General features: G+C 42.9%; 1 protein-coding gene across 3 annotated transcripts in view; it reads right to left on the reverse strand.

Annotated features, from left to right (window-relative positions):
* OVCH1 (ovochymase 1) overlaps positions 1-23,622 on the reverse strand; it is a 1,142,331-nt gene that overhangs the window by 804,290 nt on the left and 314,419 nt on the right. The gene's annotated exons all lie outside the window — the stretch shown is intronic.

Consider the following 23,622-nt stretch of genomic DNA (forward strand, 5'->3'; position numbering starts at 1 on the left):
AACCTTAACATTTTGGTCACAGTACAACAGCATCCGTCAACCGTTTTGCATTCCTAATCAAGGCCCTCCACACCCTCCGAACATCACTGCATTTAGAATAAGCATTTAGTTCACTTGATACAGCTGTAAGTATTGGGTCAAGTATTGCCAATAATCTCTTGGTTTCGACCTGGTAGGAAGTTCTTCTTCATATGTCTTTAATGTATCCTTACAATACGTTAAATCAGCAATCCAGTCTTTAAGTTGTGGAATCTTCCTACCGTTCCAGCAGAGCGATAACCTTCGTTTGGCCAGGAGTAACAAAATCACACAGAATTTGAGCTTTTGGGCCTTCACCCCAGGCAGTAGACCCAGCAAACAGGTGCGAACATTGCAGGCCACCTCAACGCCCACCATAGCCCCCAGCATCTGCGTCACCTGCGTCCAGTATTCCATCACCACCCCACAAGACCATGCTAGGTGGACAAAATCCGCCCCTTCCTCATTGCAGCGGCCACACCTAGAATCCGCACGTAACCCATATCTGTGCAATCTAGCAGGTGTGTAATATGTCTGGTGTAGGTACTTGAAGTGGAGAATGCGGAGATTGCCATTAGGTGTTAACATACCAGTCAATGTACAAGTTATTGCCCAGTCTTCCTCAGTTAATGGAACATCTAAGCAGCTATTCAATTTTTCCATAGCTTTGTGTGTTTGCCGCTATGTCGCTCTGCAGTTTGGTATAGAGCGTGGATACCAAGCTTTTAGCCATAGGCGTGGTAATTATCCACTGCAGAGCGGACATAACCGGCGGTTCAGCTGCGTACGTTGGATAAAGTTTTTTTTATGGCATTTTGTAGCCTGTGATGGTTAAATTGGAACAGTAGCGTCTTATTACTGATGAGAGATTTTCAAGCGTTTTGAAACGCCCATCGTCATAAAGATCCCCCATAGTGTTGATACCGACCTGTCGCAATAATCCTACCCCCACTTCTTCCTGCGTGACCGAAATCTCTGGGTGCCAGTGGAGTCGAAGCGCCGGGGCGTATAACGGCAGTTTGTTAGCCTTTCTGCCCATGATATGCCAAGCTTTGTTTGTGGCATCGATCGTGTTATTGTCACTCTTATGTAATGGAGGCCTACGATGGGTTATAACAGCTTCCAACGGGATCGGCAGAGTGTTCCCTTCCTCAATTGCAATATGTGTGAGATATGGGACTTTGTGATACCAAAAGTGCGCATATTGCGCTTGCGCACAGAGGTAGTACAGCAAAAAGTCGGGAACTCCAAACCCTCCCTGGCAGTAAGGTAATGTAAGCGTCTGCAAATCAACCCTAGCCGTTTTTCCCGCCCAGATTAGTTGGAGGACCATCGAGGTGATTCGACAAAACACCTCTGTTGGGGGCTGGATGGGTATGTTATTGAAAAGGTACAATAGTTTAGGCAATATCACCATTTTTACAATGGCTATGCGGTCCGCCAAGGACAGCGGTAGTTGAAACCATCTCCGCACTCTCCCTCCCAAGGCATCAAGTGCCCTCCCATAGTTAGTCCTAATAATGATTTCAGGGTCACGGTGATACCACACACCCAAATATTTTACCGGTTCGGTCTTCCATTCCAAAGGGTACTCCATGGGGTGCGGTTGCATGCTGTCCGTCAAGGGAATAATCAAGGATTTAGCCCAGTTTATGTTTATACCCGAGTGATGTGCGAATTTAATATATTTCCTCAGTAACGGGTTCAGATTTTCCCCTGGGTCCCTCACATATAATAACATATCATCGGCATACAAGGATATGTGCAGCGGTCTTTGCGGAAATTGAAGAGCCGAGTAATGTCCCTGCCGAATTTTACATGCTAGTGGCTCTAGTGCTAGAGCAAACAATAGCGGGGACAAAGGGCACCCCTGCCTAGTCCCCCTACGAATATCGATGGGCTCTGAAAGATATTTATTCACCCGGACTCGCGCCACTGGTGCATCATAAAGCAGTTGTATCCATTGGAGAAACCTGGGTGGAAAGCCCATCCTCCGTAGCACTGTGTTTAGATACGTCCACTCCAGCGAGTCAAAGGCCTTGGCCGCATGCAGAAACACAGCCGCAGCCCTGGTCGTGGGTGTCAGATAGTGCGACAGTGCAAATAGAGTCCGAGTATTATGTGCGGTGGAGCGCGATGGGATGAACCCAGATTGATCAGGCAAGATCAGCTTGGACATTAAAGGGTTCAGCCGAGCAGCAAGCAATTTGGCCAGTATCTTATTGTCCACATTTATAAGAGACAAGGGTCTGTACGAGTCACAAAGCTCTGGATCTTTTTGCGGTTTGAGCAACGCCAGTAGCAGTGCCTCACGTAGAGTCGGAGGCAGTCTCTGCTGCTCATGGGCATTACCATACATCTCCACCAGGCGAGGGGCTAGCTGGTCCACAAAAGCCTTGTAAAATTCACCTGTAAACCCATCTTGGCCCGGAGCTTTACCATTTGGCAATGTTTTAATCACCTCCGTGACCTCTTCCACCGTGACAGGCAGAGACAGATATTCGATGCATGTCCGACAGCCACGCAATCGCCATATCATCTAGATACTCCATTATTTCGGCCGAGGCTGCCGTGGGTCTGGAGGCATAGATTGCTTCATATGTAGTCACGAACTCGCTTAAGATTTCCTGTGTGCCATATCTCATTTCCCCCTGCTTATTGCGAACCATATGAATGATCTGCGGTACGTGACCTTCACATATTTTAGCTGCCAGGTGTCTGCCCGATCTACCCCCCTCCCCGTAAGCCCTCGCCATCTGTCTTTTTGCCGTATATTTAATTTCATCTTCCGCATAGTTTTGATATTCGGACAGTATAGTTCTGATGTCTCCTAAGATTTTGGTATCTTGTGTTCTCTCGTATTCCCCCTCCAGAGGTCGCAGCTTTTCTTCCCTCACCGTTAGCTGCTGCCTTGTGTCTTTTAGAATACCAGCGTTCGTGCTAATACAGACGCCGCGTATCGTTGCCTTAAAAGCATCCCACAGCACGCCATGATCTTTCATTGTAGGGGCATTGTGATCAAAATATTCCTGTATCGCCTGCCCAATAGTGTCTACATACATGGGATCTAGTAGGGCTTTTGCGTTAAATCTCCAACTGAAGGGAGGCGGTGCATAGTGTGGGAATTCCAGGGAGATGAGCACTGGGTTATGATCAGACAGTGTTCTGGGCAAATGTCTAACCTCCCGCGTCCATAAGGCAATGTCCCCAGATACTAACCAGTAGTCGATGCGGGACCAACTACCGTGTGCTGCCGATGCGTGCGTGGCCTCTCTCCCCTCAGTATTTCTACTTCTCCAAATATCAGTAAGTCCCCTATCCGCCATTATATCCTTCAATACCTGTAGCACCCGTCTGTGAGGCTCAGTCATCGACCCAGATCTGTCTAGGTCATCACATATTGCGATATTGAAATCTCTTCCCCAGATCAAGTGCGTAGCTCGCATGTCCCTCAGCTTACCCCATAAGGAATGAAAGAATTGCGGATCATCCACGTTTGGCCCGTATGTGCTCATAATGGTCAGTCGCTGCCCCCGCAGTATACCTGTAACAATAACAAATCGCCCCAAGTCATCTGTCTCAGTATTCTCTATCATAAACTGTAGTCCCCTTTTAACCAATATTAACACCCCTCGTGCATAGGATGAATACAAAGAGTGACACTACACCTTCTCCCTATACTAGGCTGATGAGGCGGCGCACAGTGAGTCTCTTGTATTAGTGCAATATCTATGTGCAGTCTAAGTATGCTAATGTCTGTCTGATTTTTTTGGGGTTATTAAGCCCCCGCACATTCCACGTTAGCAGTTTGAGGCACCCAGCCCCTACTCGTGCATCCGCCATTTTCCAGTAGTGGTTGTAAGGCATACCCAATACAGGCATTTGATGTGTGCGTTCCAATGAATATCTGAGCATAAAGTGACCTAATTTTTCCCCCGCATAAGTACGTGGATTTCAGCGATGCGTCTCATGCACTGCGACCAACAAAACAACTTTCCAACCCCTCGCCTCCTCCCCCCACCCACTTCAGCACCCCAATCATGCCAAAGACATACCCCACAAACATAAACTAGCATAAACTAACGGAGTTCGGGGATCACCCGCTTTGGGGGCTCGCCCAGAGCACACATCTCCATCCAATTAAATGGATGTGGACGGGTAGACAATATGAGTTGGAGCCTAAAAGTGACCATAACAGTACAGGTAGCATACTGCCTTGTAGCATAGCTCACAGTGACCATGTTACCAATTGTTTCCGCCCGACCCACAATAGTGCACATCTGCTTCTCAGTGAACAGCGACCCAGCTTCTCAACAATCCTGCAGCCAACCCTGTGACCTCACATGTAACTAGAGGACCATTGCCAATGAGCAGATCCCGATCCCCAACATTTGGCCCAGCAGCTCACAGTCCCTCAGGCCAATTACAGCCATAACCAGGTCAACAGTGTTCGCCAACAATGCGGCCCCGAGTTATTAGTTCGTTATCCCCTTATCAGTTATCAACAAATAACAATCTCAGTTCCATCTGGTCTGTATGCACTTTGATGTACCACAGTTCAGCAGATCGTGCGCAAGGCAACATTGTTCATGCCGCTTGTACACAGTCTCCAGCAGGCCAGAATAGTCCCACAGCCAGCTCAGGGCAGCGATGCACTCTCCCCGAGGTTCTGGGCCTAGCTTACAACCGTCGCCTTACCATGTGCGTTCATCCCTTCAGCCTCGCTCGCCTCGCTTTGCCGCTTTCCGAATTCTTCACTTCTTCTGCCCGCTAGTCTGCGTCCGGATTCTGATCTCTTCCCTGTCATTCTTTGCGTTTGGCGCCAATTTGTTTGACAAGATCTTGTGCCGCCTTAGGCTTGTGACATATTGTGGCTCGGCCCTCATGCGTCACTCGGAGCCTGGCTGGATACAGCATGGCATAGTCAATCCCAAGGTCACACAGTTTTTTCTTAACTGGATTGAATTCCTTCCGCGCCAGCTGGACAGCGACCGTGAAGTCTGGATAGAATTCCAGCGTATTGCCCTGGTGTGTGATCTGCCACTTTTCTCGCGCCAGCCGCAAGATGACATCTCGGTCTCTATAGTTAAGGACTCTGGCAACTATAGGGGGGAGCCCCAGGTTTCGGCCGCGGTGCCAGCGAGCGATGCGCTCGTTCAATCAAGAACATCGAGGAAAGGTGCTCCGCGCCAAAGATGCTGCGAACCAGCTCCTCCACATACGTTTCCATCCGTCCAACGTTGGTGGACTCCGGAACCCCCGTGATTCTTACGTTATTTCTCTGCGACCGCGCTTCCAAATCCTCCGCCTTATTTTTTAGCACGTCCAGCAACTGCTCCACCTCCGCACATTTTTGGGCCGTGGCCTGGGATACATCCTCCACCACTCCAATGCGATTTTCCGCCTCCACCAGTCTCTCCCCATGTCCATCCAGCTTTGCCGCCATGTTGTCAACTCGTAACGTGATAGTATCCAGTTTGCCATTTATGTCCTGCAGGCTCTGCTGGATGGCCTGCAGCACCCCCTCCATACCCACGGACACCACCTCTCCAGTGTCAAGGGCAGCGTCCGACAGCGTTGCAGTGCCTTTCGCTTGCCGTTTAGTTTCAAAGGGGAGTTTAGATTGGGTTTTATCTGGCTTCCCCATGTCCCGTTCTTCCACTGTCAGTCACCAGGAAAATCAAGTTGCAAGTCTCCCCGGTTGGGGTGTCGCAGTCCTCCACCCGCAACGCAATGGGCCTCGGCCGATCAGCACTCAGGTCTCCGATGTTCGTGCAACGCCCCAGACGTCCGCGTCTGCACCAACTCACCTCATGCAACCACGCGCTTCTAGCCTCCTACAACCGCGTGATCTTAGATGGCGGGAATATCACGCAGCTCTCCTCAGACTCACTCACGATTAAAGAGGCCATACAGCAGGTGTGCAATATAATGTACGACAGCCAGCAATCCAGGCGACCTCCAGTCACCACGCACGTCTCAGGGACAGGGAAGAAACGCAAAAGCCAGTCGCTAGTGGCCGGCGTTGTATGCGCCGCGGGTCAGATCGCCGCCCTCCATCTCCTTCCGTGTAATGGCGGTCACCAAGGCCAGCGCTCCGGAAGGCAGCCCCACGCTCCCGCAGTCGCGCTAGGCAGCCTTCAGTCCCCTGACATCACAGCAGGCAGGCAGGGCCCCCGGGGCAGGCAAGGACATACCCTCGACGCGGGCAGCACTGACCCTCGCCTCGCTCGTGTATGCAGTGTGGGGCAGGCTCGTTCGCCGCGTCGGCTTCGCTTCTTGTTGGTGCCGCGGTCCGCACCGTATGACACTCACCCGGAGTGAAAGTCCGAGCTGGCCGCCGCCATTTCGCGCCGCTCCACTCGCTAGCACGGATTCCTCCAGATAGCACTCGGATCTCGAGCGCAAGCCCAGCGCTTAGAGGCAGCAGCAGTCTCACAAGCCCCAACACACAGAGGCGGCCCGCAGCGATGATCCTGTCGGCTCCCCGCCGCAACAGCCCTCGGTCTCTCCGGTCGGCGCCATCTTGTGTTCCGAAAGCTGCGTCCGTGGCAAATTGTTTAGCTGCTCATTTCCGAGTCTCCAACGCCGGTTTTCTGTCCTTCGCACCAGCCATGCATGGACGCTTGTATCCGGTTACCTAGTCTTCAATTTTACGCTATTTTTCTGCTCCTTACATGCTCATTTGTGCCGTTTTTCGTCCCCGTCCGGCGGAGCCGTCTCACAAGGCAGCCATTCCGCTGTGCGCCCTCTAGCGGCCCCCCCACGAGCAGGAAGGGTTACCTTAAGAGACACGTGTATAAAGCATTTATAACACTAAAACAGTAACTAAGTAAGGAAACCTAATCAATTAGGCAAAAATATCCGACTGAAAGGGACAGTACTTGCAAAAGTGGAAACCACATGGGACGTTTTTGAAGTACCAGAACAATCCACTCCTTGCTTAGAGTGGATTGGCCTCCTATTATAATTAAATTCTGTCTTCATCCATATTGCGGTTCTGAAATGTCCCGATACTCTGTTTAATTTAACTGTATACACTTGTTTACACAATATATAATGCTAGAAATAAGTTGATTATACAACTTATTGGTTGCATAAATTAATTTGAATCTTATGCAATTTATTTGTAAAGCTATTAGAGTATCCTGGACTCCACCATTGACGGCAGATCAGGTGGAACATTAGATTGATTTAATAAGACGTTTTAGTTTTCCAAATAAGTGATCAGTGTGAGCAGTTGAACCATACACACAAGCCTTACAAGGGGTTTCATAGCGATAGTATCTTTTGGATACCCAATTTCAGGCACTTACCAACTTATATTGGAAACGTGGTCCCTTTCCAGTGCTGTAATATATACACATTCAAGTTTAGTTAGTGGAAAGGATTTAAAACCTTTTTGTACCATTGATACGGTTTTGCACCAAACACTTGCCCCTGGAGCTTGTGTGTATATGTGGACTTAATACAGGAAGAACCTAGTACAAAATGTCAATACATTAAATAGGTGTTGTAGGATTAAATAAAACCTTTACAATTAAAGTGCACAATGTGAGCTGTGAATTAAAATGAACACTCGATCCTTTCAAATAAAATTAACACCACAATATACTATACAAAAAGACTTTTGCAAACAGTGCAACACCTAATGCAACCTTTGGAGTCTCTAATCAGAAGAAATCAAATCATTTTCAACAGCCCCAATTCATATTTGTTTAAAAATCAGTTATAATATTTTCTCTTCCTCTCCAGTGCCAAGTCATAATAAAATGAGTCTAGTTTGGCATCTACAGATTCATGAGCAGTTAAAACATAAGGTCTCATTAGCATTTTGAAACTTCAGTATCAAATTACATCTCATTAATAGCCAGTATCTTTAAATTTGGGCTAAGAACATTCATTAAATAACTTGGTTTCAAATGTAGTCATATGATTATAAAGACAGACTCAAGGGATTTCTTCGTAGTAATATATATTAGATCATCCAATAAGGTTTTTTTCTGTCCTTAATCCTAAATACATTTCAGGTGCATGTGAATTTTTAAAGAGTTATTCCCACAAATGGGTATGATTATATGTGAAATGCTCTTTAACCACCTTTGCAACCAATAGTTGTGAATCAAGATAGGTCAGAACGAAATAGTGTGTTCTTCCAACACTAAAGGCACGATTTAGATTTCGGCGGACTAGTTGCTCCATCGCAATGATGGTGAATATCCAGTCTGCTGAAATCTAAATCCTATAGGATATTATGGAATTTATATTTCAGCAGTTGGGATATCCTTAACTTACTTAGTTACCCACCGACCGAAATTTAAATCAGGTCCTTAGTTTTTAACGCTGAAAATTGCCACTTATTGATTTTCTATACTTCCAAGACACCCGAAAGAGCTCATGAAAAGTGCAAGTGACAGGATATAAGGGAGTGTAGAGTCTACTAGAGAGGCCCAAACCGAAAGGGCATTTTTAGAAGGGGTCTGAAACCACTTGTAGCAGTCTGTTTCATCTCTTCACTAGATACTCTACCCACCAGGAAGCCATTCTCCTCTCTTGAGACTAGAGTAGGAACTCCATCCCAGTGACCAAACAATTGTTCGGGTAGAAACTGATTAGACTGTTGGGTCCATGTAGCCTCTGCAATATTAGCAGATTACGTTTTGCCAGGGAAAAGTGTCGACCACACGTCAGGGGAGTCCAACATGAAGGTGGTAACCAGGTGCAGAGTATAAAAGGAGACCCAAAATGCATTGCAACATTTCACAGTGCCCACACTATATGCTGAGTAGCCCAAAAGAGGAAGAAGGAGAATTTTCAGACAGAGCGACTATGTGACCAACCAGATGAGGATGTGCATCATAGGTATAGGATTAGCAAATAGGACATTCTCGGTTTAATTAAATAATGCACCCTGTACTGTGCAGGCCAACACAGCACAGTAGAGTTATTCCTACCCACATTTTGGGTTTGCTTACATCTTTTAGCATCCAAGCTACCAAACCTGTTGCAGTTGCAATATCCCAGTGTGTGCTATAAATGGTGGTTTTGAATTTTCTTGTTGCAATGTGGTCAAGATTGAATTCTTGTATTGCATTTCCAAGTACACCTGCTGAGTTGGAAGCCTATAAAATCCAATCCAATAAATACCTAATTTTTCCCAGTTATTAGAGGTGTAGACAGAACACATTTTCTAATCTGTCCATCCTCTTAAACAGTATGTGCAACATGATAGAAAGCCATAACTCATTAAATAAACATGCAGTGTGCAATGCCGCAAGTCTGATTACAAACTAGTTGCTTGATATCCTGTGAGCACTCAAGGCGCTTACATTGACACTGGACTGAGTTTCTGGCAAGAGGAGAGCTTTGAGATGTGTGGAGGCCAGGTAATAGTTATTTTAAAATACTCTGTGTTTTTGGTCTTTCTAAAACAAGTCTGTTAAATTTCAGGTGACCATGCATATGTACTTATCCCATGGATAACAAGTCCATGCTTTAATCCCTGAATACCTATACAAAGGATGTACAATGGTCCTCAAACAAAAAAGGAGCATTATAGGGTATTTTGATTATTTTGATGTATGCACAAAATTGGGGGTGCCCTATAGTACGATCCATCAATTTCGTGTAAAATGATGTTCACCTGAGTAATGTTGCAGAGTTTAGCAATTTGTAAGAGACTGACAATGGACCACGCAAGTGAGGAATCTGATACAGCTAAAGAAATTCGCCCTCTAATACCACTTCAGGACCTGTTGTAAAAAAATGCTGTAGAGGTACGTGCAAGTAGGGATGATGTCACTTAACTACTCTTTAGGTACACATTGCATACATAATTGTAAATGAAAAGTAAATAAAGGGTAGACAAACAATTTTGTTACAGTTGACAGACTCATTCGAAGATTAAGCAGTAAGTTTTTGGAAAAATACTTGTTAAAAAACAAAATGCATCATCTGCATTTCTGCATAGGCCTTTGTCATCCAGTACTTGATCTTTATGTGGAACACTGCAGGTCCTTACATGTCCTTTTCTACTCTGGCTTCCAGTGTACCTTTATGCAGCAGTCTCACCAACTGAAATCCTTTGCTGCCCTAATTCCTGCATTAGTGATTTGCAATTCCTCTAAAGTGTTTGTTATTTGGGATAAGCTCTATGGCAATCATAATACTTAGAGTCAACAAGATGCCAGTATGGAGAGAGACCCGGAAAGCAGGGGAGTGTGGTAGAGCCCACCAGTGAAATGATTGAAAGAGTGTTGAGCAGCAGGATGGCTCTGTTTGTAAGGTCGGACCCACTAGCCCAGGTTCTTAAACCCACATACGTCCCCCTGTGTCAGGGAATTGGTAGGCAATGCACAAGATGCAAAATATGTTCTTGCATCCACCCAGATGGCCTCTTCAATAAGTATTTGCGAACATGTACTGTAGACAAAAAAGTGGAAGTAGTACCCCTTTGTGCAGCTCGCAGTCAACCTCAGGCATACTCTATCTTGAGATATGATCTTTTAAACTCCAAGAAGAGCTTTTCCATTAACTTTTCCATTGGGTTTATAACTAACACCTTGGAGCCACGCCTTATTTCATCCCCAAAATGATTTGACATTGTGCAGCAGAGCTCCACCCTGACACATTGTACCAAAAGGGATGAGGGTAGGATGGAGATGAAAGATTTGGAAGAACTCCCAGAGTAAAAAGGGGTGCAATGGAAATAGTCTATCAAGACCTACAACAGTGTCTACAAGCCATTGTCTAGACTGCTAACAACTCAACCATGCCCTATCTCCCATGTTAGACGTGTTGATATGGATGCAAAATCCTTGCACCAGATCCTGGAAGAAATGTTAAATAATGCCATAAAAACAGACAGGGATGTTGAGTAATATAGATCGGGAATTAAGTCAAATGAAATCTTGTATGCGATCCACAGTTACCTTCGAGAGGAAGGCGCAGATGCATTTAAGAGTGTCAACGAAACAAAGGAGGAGAGGGAGAAGGCCATCAGTTCTGACTATTTCTGTCCAGAGGACCAATGCTAATAAGGAGAGGAGGTAAATGGGGTAATTACAGGTACAGGAGGCGGAGAACCCATGATATATGGCATTTTAGACCAGTCACTAATAAGTGTGCACGTAGAAAAAGGATCTTCGGATCGGAGGAATAAAGCAGATTAAAAAAAAGTCTCATACCAAAGAAGTTAAAAAATATTTATCTATCCTCGCTCAAGAAAGCAGAAAGAAGTGCAGTAGCTCAAACTAAAGAGACCCTTAAGGGGAAGTCAGAGCGGAAGCCTGATAAGCCTGAGAAGAAGTAATATAGAATCCGGTTTGGGGAAAAGACAGAAGAGTCACTCAAAAGGATAGGTTAAAGGAAAATGGAGATAGTCTGACTAGCCTTAACATTGAGAAGGGAAGAGAATTTTGTGAATCCTGGCTTACAAGAGGGGGGTGAGGAGGGGGGGGGGGAAATCAAAACTAGCGATTGCAACGGTATGTTTCGAATCAATCAAGCGAGGTAAGAGAAATGGAAAATAGAGGAGTTTAAATAGATCCATTCTTCTGCAGCCATTTTATAATTGTTCCTAACCATGCTCTACATCGACAAAAGATTTACAATAGGTGGCATTTGTTCAGAACATGGAAGGAAGAGAGGTGACTGAAGTGTTTTGATTCAGCACTGATGTAATCTTGTAGGTAGAAAAATATTTTAATCAACTAGGTTTGATTGTATACCTCAATGAATTAGAGATATGAGTGGAAATATCTTTTCTTAACAATCATGCAGGGTTATGTGAAAGCCAATTCACAGGTCTGAACCAAGGGAGGCCCTAAAATGCTTAGTGTACTTTAGGAGATTTGAGAATATCCTTCCAACAGGAATGGTAAATTAAGACAAGTAAGGAATAACAACTATTCTACTCCTCTCAGTATATGCCAGGAAGAGGTGTTTAGACCAAGCAGAATGGACTCACTCAGACAGCCTGATTATGTGTTCCTGAATTGTCCACAGACTTAATAGGCTTTCTAAGCTGAAGAATTTTAAGGGTGTTTTAGCAGATTCTGTAATATTCTGTCTCCAAGAAACCTAGCTGGCTGGGGAAACACCAGCATTTGAAGGATGTTCGCAAATTAGCACCGTAGCATGGCAAAGCACCCATGGGGGGTATTAAACTTGGTTTCTACAAAACCTGCTGAAGGGATGAATGACAATGTTCTCTTGACCCACAACCAAAGGGCCAAGGCTCCTGTAAAGGAAGCATGTGTTCTGCACAAGTGTCTGGATACTCCATGCACAGCAACCAAAGTGTCCTCAGCCCAGAATACTAGTCATGGGGTAGGCATAGTATCTTAAATCTTGACAAGATTTTAAAACTACTCCAGGCTGTGCCAACTCTCAAGAAGATGACCTCTGCAGACAGTCATTTGAATTCTTTGACCCCACTGAAGACAACCCACAGGAGTCTACCCGTGTGACATGGGACTCAAGCTTGAAGGCCAGGAAAGTCCTCCTGGAGAGTGTTTCCACCACTGGGGGAATTAGAATCAGCACACACCGCCCAGGGGTATATCTGTACCTGCTCGCCCATCAAAAGCAGCCCACACCATGTACTTTAAAAGAAAGGTTTACTCCATTCTTAGAAAACCTATTAGTAAATTAAACATGGTCTCTCCTTTTCCCAAAAATAATATGCATTCCTCAGACATATTCAGAGTAATGCAACTGGAGTTAGTTTGGCTGTCAGCGTCCCTGCATGTCGGTAGTCAGTCTTGACATGTTGACATCCATAGCCGCAAGACAGACCAAGCATGCAACTTAAGGAATCTTTGCTCATGGAATATGGGTGACACTACCATTATCCATCAATGGGGTTGTAGGATATTTCAGCCGAGATTACAAAACCAGGAGGTGTGGTTGCTCAAAGGGATGTCTGGCAATCTTTGTGGCAGCCTCACTTAAGATAGAAAGTGAATTGGGGGATTTAGGTCGTGAAAATCTTAATTATTAAGCTGCTGAAGTGTCATGCAAAATTTGATAGCTCCCTTTTATCAGTCAGCCTATATATCCATACGGATCCAGGATCAAGGAAAGCCTTGTCATTTAAACTATCAAACATTCTACTAAACAGCTTACATGACCCAATGTCTCCAGATGTCATAGTAACAGGAGACTTTAATATGAACCTGCTGTGGCCTTTTGCCTGGGAATACTGCATCATACAGCAGGACCAACACTGGCTTGTTCCTAATCAAACAGAAGGAATTGTAAGAAATAGGACACAAAGGCAGTCTCACTGGTGAAAGACTTTGAATCCCCTACACCAAGAGTATTAAATGGCAGATATCAATTGAATTCCCCTCCAGTGTGGGCCTACTAAACATCTGATTCTCACTCTATACTCAGCTTCACAGAAGCTATCCTTCCCCCTACTTTAATAACATCATTTCAGATTGAAAAAAATGGCCAAAAGTAATCACAGCCTACACATAAGAAAGCTAAATGTTAAATGCCTCCTCCATTAGCAGGCAAGTTGCCGGTGGAAAAGGAAACCAACTTTAAGAAGTTACGGTGGACTGACACTGTAAGTGCCACTTGGGAAGCTGCAGGAGACCTCATCAGATATTGCTTTAATAAGAAACATCTAACCCTGATCTCCAAACGGGAACTTTATAATAAATCTAATAAGCAAATATTCGCCCAAAACTTTCCCATCCATGGATCAAGTGACAATGGGCTCTCAAGATCCAAAAACTGTCAAATTGTAAAGGGGAATCACAATAGAATGTTGAGAATGGCTCTGAAGCAGCCTAGTAATCCTCGGATTCCAGTAAGTTAAAGAGTATAAATAAGTCCTACCAGATGATGGTCTGGGAAGAGAAAAAAAAACACAACAAAACAGACCTTTTGGGTAAACGCCCTGTATCTCAGCAAGAAGAGAAATTAGAGGGACCTTGAGGATGGTGAATAGCTTAAATAGGGCCAAAATTGGCATAAACAATTCAAACCTAACAGAAAAAATGTGCGATATCTTTGATTGATTGAAAGCCCTCTGGCACGAAATCCAAAACAGCCCAAACTTTCCTGCTCGCCAGTACCTAAACCCCACTATTGATGACTTGAGTGTCCAAACACTGTTGGACTTGACTCTTCCCCAGGGGGCTTTGAGGAAAAAAAGGAATAAACAGCATGAAGAAAATCTCTGCAGTCAGCGATAAAGAGGCACTGTCCGCTAGATTATAAAGTACTCAAACCTTAGCCTTATCTGGACGCCAGATGGTTCAAGCAATAAAAAAAATAAAAAGTGTCCTTTATCAGGCACCTACTTCCTGGACTCACCCGCACTGTGCCTTGGCTTCATGACGTAGAATCATCAGTATGAAGGCTTCCACTTAGGGAAGGAAACTATTGTTCCATTCAACCTGTATGTGTCTCAGAGCACTTTTTAATCAATGAGGCATTCAAACCCATAGAAAGGCAGTGTTCGCATATTTTCATTCAACAGACATTTTGAACTGCCGTTTTACAACATTTTTAACGCAATTTGCACAAAAACCTGAACTTTATTCACTTTTTTCTAATACTAGAAGTGTATTATTCTCCTGTTCCTAAAATTGTTATGAACATTCGCTGAGGCAGGGATTAATGTAAAATCATTTTAATGTATACTACGGATTTATTAGCTATGCTTAATAAAAATGTACAATTGTCAAAAGTCTCAAACCTGTGCGTAAAATAATTTTGTAATAGAGTATTAGCAGGACGAGTTAGATAATGGTTAATACTTGCGCAATATTGAATTTGCATAATTTTAAATGTGATGCCCCTCTTTCAACAACAAAAAGGGAATTAAAAGAAGGTGTTTTGGAGTCAGGAAGGAACCCCTTTGGATTTGAATGCTAAGTAATCCACATCCCTCATAGGAATCCTGGAAAAAAACACCAGTTGATTCCACTCTGTCCAATATACAAATGAAATTGCGAAATGCGGGCTGTCAATTTTCAGATTTCGTGTAGAACATAACTTCCTTCCCACCCCCTCCCTTCCCAGAGTTTTATATAGCGCGGACTTGACCCGAAGGTATCGGGTATCAGAGCGCTTTACAGTGGTTTTCAATGGAAATGAGTAAGCTAAACGTTACAGATGCCAAAGGGTACTCTAATTGTGGGTTAGGCGTACACTATTCATAAGTACATAAAAAATGTTACACAAGCTATCAATATACTGGCTCACTTTACTACCATGACTATTCGGATTGTCAAGACCAGTCTGCCCTTGCTTTCAGATGACTCCTCCACTAAGGGGGGGGGGGGGGGGGTTTGCACACTCCTGAGTGCGCAAAGACTGCTTGGACGGCAATCTGGGGCGGCGCAAACCAGTCATGCGCAATCTGCCCTTTCTCCATGCAGGCTGCATAGCAGACTACTTGGATGCCATGCCCACCCCATTAGCCCCTGGCTGGGCGGCGTCCCGGCCAATCTCAGTGCTGCAGTGTTGTGATTGGCTTAGGGGAGGAGTCCGGAGGGAGCCTGGCTGCCTGCTTCCTGTTCCTGTTGGAAGCAGGCGCCGAGAAGTAACAGGACCAGGCAGAAAGGAAAGCACGTTTATTTAAAAATTTCCCGCAATCCCCCCCATCCATACCACCCCCCACTCACGACCCCTCGCGCCAGCCCCCCCCACCAGCAAGCAATGCAGGCCGTGACTGCAAAGACATTGTGTAGGTATCTTGCTCGGGTCAGTCGTCAGTCTGCAGGTGACTTGCTCAGACGAGTACCACTGGTTTCCTTACTAGGTAAGCAAGTTTCATTTTTTACGATACATTTCACTGACAATCAAGCACAGACTAAGAGGGAGAAATCTTAGTTATAGCTATTCTTGCTTTGTAGGGAGGACTCTCCCAGTCTCCTTAAATAATAAAAAGCGGGCCGTGGGTGATGGACTGACCGCAACAGTGGAATACAGTGTCTGGAGGACTCACCACTGTGTCTTACTGGGCATTGTGACGATACTGATACAGGCTCTTATTCTGGGTCGGAAGTATAACTAGCATAGAGGTATGCGAAACTATATATATCTCTATATTATCTACTGGCGGTCGCCAGTAGATAGTTACAGTTGGGACCGAGTTTCCATAGGAAATCTCAAAATTCTATTTTGAATAACTTTGGCGCCGGTTGATGAATCCTCGCGAATTTTTCAAAACTAATGGGGCGCTCCGCTCAGCTCCTACCCTGAAAGGCTCGGGGTGATTCGTCAAGCGGGGGCCAAGAAAAAAGGGGTGTCCCAAAACGCGTTTTCTCCATGCATTTTCCCATAGTACCTTTAGTCGAAGGTACAGCCCGAATGGCTGAACAGAAATACTTGAAATTTGGCAGAGAGGTAGTCCTCAGGTCAGGCATGTGCCTTTTCCATATATGGAGTCAATCTGTACAGTAGTTCCTGAGAAAATTGCAGTTAAAAGTACATAAATATCTTTAAGCACGCACCGTGCGCGCACCGTGCGCGCACCCTTACGTGCGCGAGCGTAATTCTGATTGGTGGTTACATGTCAGTCAACGTTCGAAACGGTTGAAATCAGGAAGTGTCGGCCGCCAAAAGAGAGGTGGCGAACGTGAAAAGGGGGCAGGGTAGAGAGTTCCTGACCCTAGCCTTTGTCAGGGGGTCCCTGAAGGACCCCGAAGGGTGAACAAAACTTTTTTTTTTTTTAAATCGCGGTGCGCGCACGGTGAAAAACCTTTAAAAAAACCAAATATAATAATACATAACTTAGCATTTAAAAAACCGTACAAATTCAGTAAAAAACATAGGTTTCACACATGTTATAGTTAGGTGGACATTTCACTCGTAAAAAACCAATGAAATTACCCCGTTATAGTTAGTTCAGATAACTATAACTCGTGCGCCCGCAATCCACTGCTCATGACGTTGCATCACTCATGACATGGTCAGTGGCATCACTCATGACATCACTGATGACATCATCCTTGTGATAGAGTGGCGGTCGCACGGGTTATAGTTATCTGAACTAACTATAACTATAACGGGGGAATTTCATTGGTTTTTTTACGAGTGAAATGTCCACCTAACTATAACATGTGTGAAACCTATGGTTTTTTAAGTGAATATATATATATATATATAAAAATATATATATATATCGCCAGTAGATAGTTATAGTTAGGACCGTGTTTCCATAGGAAATCTCAAAATTCTATTTTGAATAACTTTGGCGCCGGCTGACGAATCCTCGCGCAATTTTCAAAACTAATAGGGCGCTCCGTTCAGCTCCTACCCTGAAAGTCTCGGGGTGATTCGTCAAGCAGGGGCTGAGAAAAAAGGGGGGTCCCAAAACACGTTTTCCACATGCATTTTTCCATAGGACCTTTAGACACAGCTACAGCCCGAACGGCTGAACAGAATTACTTGAAATTTGGCAGAGAGGTAGCCATAAGGTCAAGGAAGTGCCTTTTGCAGGTCTGGTGTAAATCTGTTCAGTATTTCCTGAGAAAATAGCATTTGAAAGCATATCAATATCTATACGCGCGCAGCGTGCGCGCACTGAGCAAGCCCTGTGCGCGCACCCTGCCGTGCGCGAGCGTAATTGTGATTGGTTGTTACATGTTAGTAAACATTCAAATCGGTCGAAATCAGGAAGTGTCGGCCGCCATTTTGTCTGTCGCACTAAAAAGGAAAGGTGGAGACCATGAACAGGGGGCAGGGTAGGGAGTTCTAGACCCCCTAGCCATTGTCAGGGGGGCACAGTAGGACCACGAAGGGCAAAAAAAAAGATTTTAATTTTTTTAAAAACATCGTGAGGTGCGCGCACTCTACGCATACCCAAAAAAAAGCCTTTAAAAAAATAGAAATAAAAATCACTTTTAAGTGTTTAGATATTAGGTGGCTCTAAAAAGAGCCCTTGTGTTCATTGAGTGTTTTTTGGTACCTACAAGTAAGTACCGATGCAGAGTCTAAAGTTCAAGAGGAAGACTCTGTTCCCTTCATCATTGAAATGTACACGTCTCCTCTATAAATGTCTTGCATGTTGTAACGCAAGTTGTTGTGGTATATAGAACCCATACCATAGTCTCTGAGGAAAGCAGAAACAGACTTATTGACGTGCTTTCTTGCTTTGTCAATCTGCGGACAAAATTGGTTGGACCAGTTCCACTTTTGCCTTTGGCATATGTTAGAATATACAAAGGCAGATTGAGGAAAAAGCGACATCAATTGCACAAAGGTGTCCTTAATAAGCATTTCCAGACCTACCCCAGTTAAAGTGCCTAGGTCATTTCCACCACAGTGCACAATAATAAGGTTAGGCTGTGGGAGATGTAGAAAGGTTTTCACCAAAGGCATTAATTGGTGCCACTTTAACCCTCTCTGACCAATCCATTTAATGTCTACATTTGGCAAAGCAAGGTCTCTCACCATACCTCTTTTTTCTGCAAATTTTTCACTCCAGAAGACATAGCTATGACCTACAATCCACACTGAACATCTTTCAAGGAGAACAGGATGCACTCAGGAGGTGTCTTTCAGTAGAATGGCAATATGAAAAGAAAGTTGAAAAATGGAGGCATACATGATTTTTTTTAATAAAAAGAACTCATTGGCTGTTTCAAACCATTCTACACTAAAAACTAGGCTGTATGTCTACATTTTTAAAAGCATGTCTTGGATTGGTTCAGAAAAATGTGTTCCCACTGAACAGTACTTTGGATTTGCTGTTAGGTTTGAAAAGTCAAGCACTCTTGCTCTAAGGATTAGAAACATTGTGTGCTGAACTACTGACCTCTCTGCTCACACCTGTGTTCCATGAGCTGTTGCTATGGTAGCAGGCAGAAGTCATGTTGGGGGAAGGGATGATTTGCAAAGGGGTTGAAAGTTGCAACCAATAGAAATGTGTGATTCCATTTGAAAAAATGTGGGAAGGACTGTGATTTTACATTAACATGTATATGTGGGAAAAAAGAGAGGGGAAAAATTGCCCTTTACTGGTTGTGGAGAGAGGTGTATAGCTCTGAGATTCTGGCTCTGATAATCTGCTGTTTGAGTGCCACATTTCTTTCTCAACTAATTAATTTTAAAGGTGAGTTATGAGTTTGAGAGGGGAAGTATGTGGTGTATTTTGATATAAATAATAGAATTGTCATTCTTGTTTTAAAGTTGTGTTTTACATTTTGTGGTTTAGAAGATATTTAACTATCTTGAACTTGTAAGATATTATGGAGTAGGTCTTCACTGTAAGTTAAGGTGTAGTGGTATCAGTGAGGAATATTGTTTTGTGCCTAGAATCACATCATGAGTCTGTCTGCACACAGGATTTGTTGACAGATTTAATTTGTGTTGCTTTTGTTCTGTTAGCCTTGCACTCGCAGAAAAGGGGTAGTTTGTTATCTTAAAGTGTGATGGTTAGCATTCAGCAGAAATCATTTACTGACCAATGAGAGGCAAATGCAAACACATTTGAAAATAGTATGGTACATTTTCCTACCACTTTAAAAGTTGTGTTTTACATTTTATGTTAAGGAAGATATTTAAGTGGCTTGAACATGTTATATATTATGGAGTATGTCTTCATTATAAGTTAATGTGTACTGGTATCACCCAGGAATACTGTTTTCTACCTAGAATCATACCATGAGACAGTGAGCACACAGGAAATGTAAACAGAGATTTGATTCGGGTTGGTCTTGCTCTATTACTCTTGCACTCGCAGGAAAGGGGCAGCTTGTTTTTTGTAACACATGGTGATGGCCTCAGGGAGCTGTTAGGACATGTGCTCCTTTCTGCCTGACTAAACTAGAAGGAACATGCGTCAGGCTGTTACAATAATTATCACTTGCTCTACCCCAGTAGTAAATGTGCTTTCAAATTGCCAAAGGAAATATCACTTTCTGCCTAGAATCAGACCATGAGTCTGTGTGCACACAGGAATTGTTGTCAGCGTTTTAATTTGTGTTGCTGTTGTTCTGTAAAACTTTCAGGAAAGGCCCAGCTCGTTTTCTTCCAATGTGTTGGTTAGCACTCAGCATCAGAAATCAGTATCTCAAAAATGTGAGGCAAATGCAAACACATTTGAAAATAGCATGGTAGATTTGTCATCAATTCTTGCAACGGCTGAGGTGGTTCCTACATGTTGAAAACTCCAATTAACCCTTACCACACATGTACTCTTACATACATGTCTGTACTCTTCATGCAGTTGTGGGAGTCTCCATGCAGATCTCTTGCAGCTGACAATACACAGTCTCCAGAAACACTCTTTGCACACACGCAGCAGCTTCTGCTACACTCATGCGTAATAGTCAGCTCTGTGTGGTGTTTCAGATAGCAGTGTGTTACGCAAACAGATTCAACGTCACCAAGGCTCATTTCCTTTGCTCTAGTCTAATCACTCACCCTCTTACACATGGTCATGGTCTCAAGGAGCTGTTAGGACATGTGCTCCTTTCTGCCTGTCTAAACTAGAAGGAACATGTGTCAGGCTGTTACAGTAATTATCACTTGCTCCTCAACAGAAGTAAATGTGCATTCAAATTGCCAACTATCTTTTTCTGCCTAGAATCACACCATGAGTCTGTGTGCACACAGGAATTGTTGTCAGAGATTTAATTCATGTTTCTTCTATTTTGTAAGAGCTTGACTCGTAGGAAAGGATCAGCTCATGTGATAGGATTTGAAAAGATTAAAAAAAAAATTGTAATGAATTTAAATTACATAAAGGTATTTTTTTTTTGTTTTTTGCAGGTATTGCTGAGCAACAGTGAAAAAATATAAAGATGCCTATAAAGTCAAGAAACAGAAAAGAAACAACAACTATATTTGAAGACGACTGATAAAAAAAAAATAGGAGGCGAAGCAGGTGTTGGAAAACAGAAAAAGTCTTCTGGTAAGCAAACTAAAGAATTTAAAAAAAAGATCTTTAAAAAAAAACCCAAATGATCAAAAGATACATTCAAACAGTGTTTCAAGTACAAAACAACAACAGAGTCGACAGCAAAAACAAAATGCTAATATAGACTCAGAAGTTAGGAAGAGTGACTTAACACGGAAAATAGATCTTAAACACATTCGTCGAAAATGTTTCAGAGAAGAGTGATGTTAAATTTGCTGAAGGATATGAAAAAATATAAGAAAACGAAATTTTATAAGAAAAGAAATTAATTGAAAGTATTGCTACCAAGGCATTAGAAATAAAAAAAAAAACTATTCATTTTAATTTTGAACAGGATGCGTAGATTAGATAAATTAGTGAATGCAATGAAGTCACAAAGCAAAAGGAAAAGAGAAGTCAAAAAAAAAACTTTTGTAAAGTGTTCTTAGGAGAATGGAAGCATAGTTCAAGTACTGAACCATTTTTTAATGAAGAGAGTTATCTTCAAATTAATAGTTTGTTGCATGCAGTTGACACCAATGGTAGAGCTTATGAAGTTAAGGATGGTTGTGTAATGGAAAAGGAGAAAATGGTTCCAAGAAATGAGGAACAAGTGATGGCTGATGAGGTTATGGGAAGACGTCCTAAAGCCCCAGTGTACACTTGGAATTGTAGTAGTATTTGTACTGTGCGTCAGGAATCTATTGATAAATTACGTGACTTTCTAAGAGAATATAGTAAAAAGAGTGTTAAACAGAAAATTAAGGTGCTTCAAAGACTAGATCCATGCAGAGTGAGAGAGAATACTGGTTTGCAAGGACATTCTCTGGCTTGTCTATCTAGGAAAGTGTGTCAAAGTGTTTTTCACCATTTTAGGATGCTGGCTGTTCATCATACTGAAATGAGAAAGTTTGTGAGAACATTGTATTTTGCTAAAAGTCCAGCACTAAAGTTAAATGAGTTGAATAATGCTCTGTTCCGTGGATCTGTATAAGATGTAGTGAAGGTTACTGATGAGATTCAGTTTTGTTACTTTGGTCCAGAGCAAGAAAGTGTAGAAAATGACAGTGATTGATGAAAATGTGGAAGAGAATGTAGAACTCACTGTTAGTAAAAATTTTGAGGATGAAATGACAAAATTTACTATCATCTCTAATGAAAGACCAAATATTACTTGTATTTGTTGCCGGAGAAGCCATTACAAAAATCAAACAAGGAATGTTGATCTGTATAAAAAAAGTGAAAATGAAGATAATTATAAGTGGAAAGATTTTGCAACATATATATTTCTGGAAAATTGTTTTGATTTGGGTGAAGATCAGCGTATTTGTAAATACTGTTATAACAAGTTAGAAGAAAATAGAATGCCAGCTAGAGCTGTACATAATAATTTAGAATTGATTGATATTCCTCCAGAACTTTGTGATTTAAATACGTATGAGTCTATACTCATTCAATGTGTCCATCCGTTTCAGACCATAGTGCGTATGGAGCCAAAAACTGGTAAATTACCTCCTTCGGATTTACAAAGAGGTTTAAAAGGAAGAGTTGTCTATTTCCCATTGGATTTGAAAAAAAAAATATGGAAACAATTGATGCAGATACTTTGGAAACTGAACCATTAGTTATTCTGGTTAATGGTGTACCTACAAAGAATAAGAAAATTTGGCAGGAGCTGGTGGATGTACGAAAAGTACAAAGAGCAAATTTGTATATTTGAAAAAAAATAATAAATGGTATGAAGCCATTTATATGGATGAAGATGAAGAAGAAATACTAAAAGACAGGAATACCAACTGGGCAACTTGAAAAAGTGGATAAGTCAAAAGAAGAATACATTTATGAACATTTCAGCATACATCCTCTACATTCTAAAGAAGTTATGGGAAACGCTATTGATCTGTTTCAGATGAAGAAAGCACAAGGTACTCCCGTGAGTGAATGGGAGGAGAGCTTGGAAGCTCGTTGTTTTCCCCAGCTGTTTCCTACAGGAGGAGGACGATATGATGAACGTCCAGTACAGATTCCTGCTTCTGAGTATCGGACTACAAGACTATATGCAGAAGATCCGAGATTTTGTCAAAGTATTCCTTATTTGTTCCATCTTTTATTTGAAAGTGACTTGTCAGCACTATCTTATGCAGTAAATCACGTTTTGAAAACTGGAGTACATCTACGTAATGTGACTGCAAAGGATTTTATGAACAAAGTGCAACAACGAGATGATCATTTGGAATCTCAATTGATCAATTTGATAGCTTGTCAGCGTGGGACGAATGAATATTGGTACAGACGCCATGGAGAATTGAAATGTATGTTACGTAATTTAGGAACTCCTACATGGTTCCTTACCCTAAGCTGTGCTGTGTACGCTTGGGATGATCTTCTGGATTTTCTTCGAGAGGCAAATTCAAATATTGAAAACATCCAATACAAGACAGCAGGAGAATTGTGCTCATTGGATCCGGTTAATGTTTGCAGATATTTCAATCATAGATTTGAGGCTATGATGTCCTTCATCTGCAATAAAAAAAATCCACCTCTTGGAGAAGTTGTGGATTTCTTTTGGAGAAAAGAGTACCAAGCCAGAGGTGCTCCTCATATTCATATGCTGTTGTGGATCAAGGATGCTCCAAAATTTGGAACAGATTCTGATGATGCAGTTTTAAGTTTCATCGAAGGATATGCAACATGTGCTATACCTAAAAGCACAGAAGAGAAAAATTTAAAAGAGC

This window comes from Triturus cristatus, chromosome 4_1 (assembly GCF_964204655.1).
Source record: "Triturus cristatus chromosome 4_1, aTriCri1.1, whole genome shotgun sequence".
In the NCBI taxonomy this organism is placed as follows: domain Eukaryota; kingdom Metazoa; phylum Chordata; class Amphibia; order Caudata; family Salamandridae; genus Triturus; species Triturus cristatus.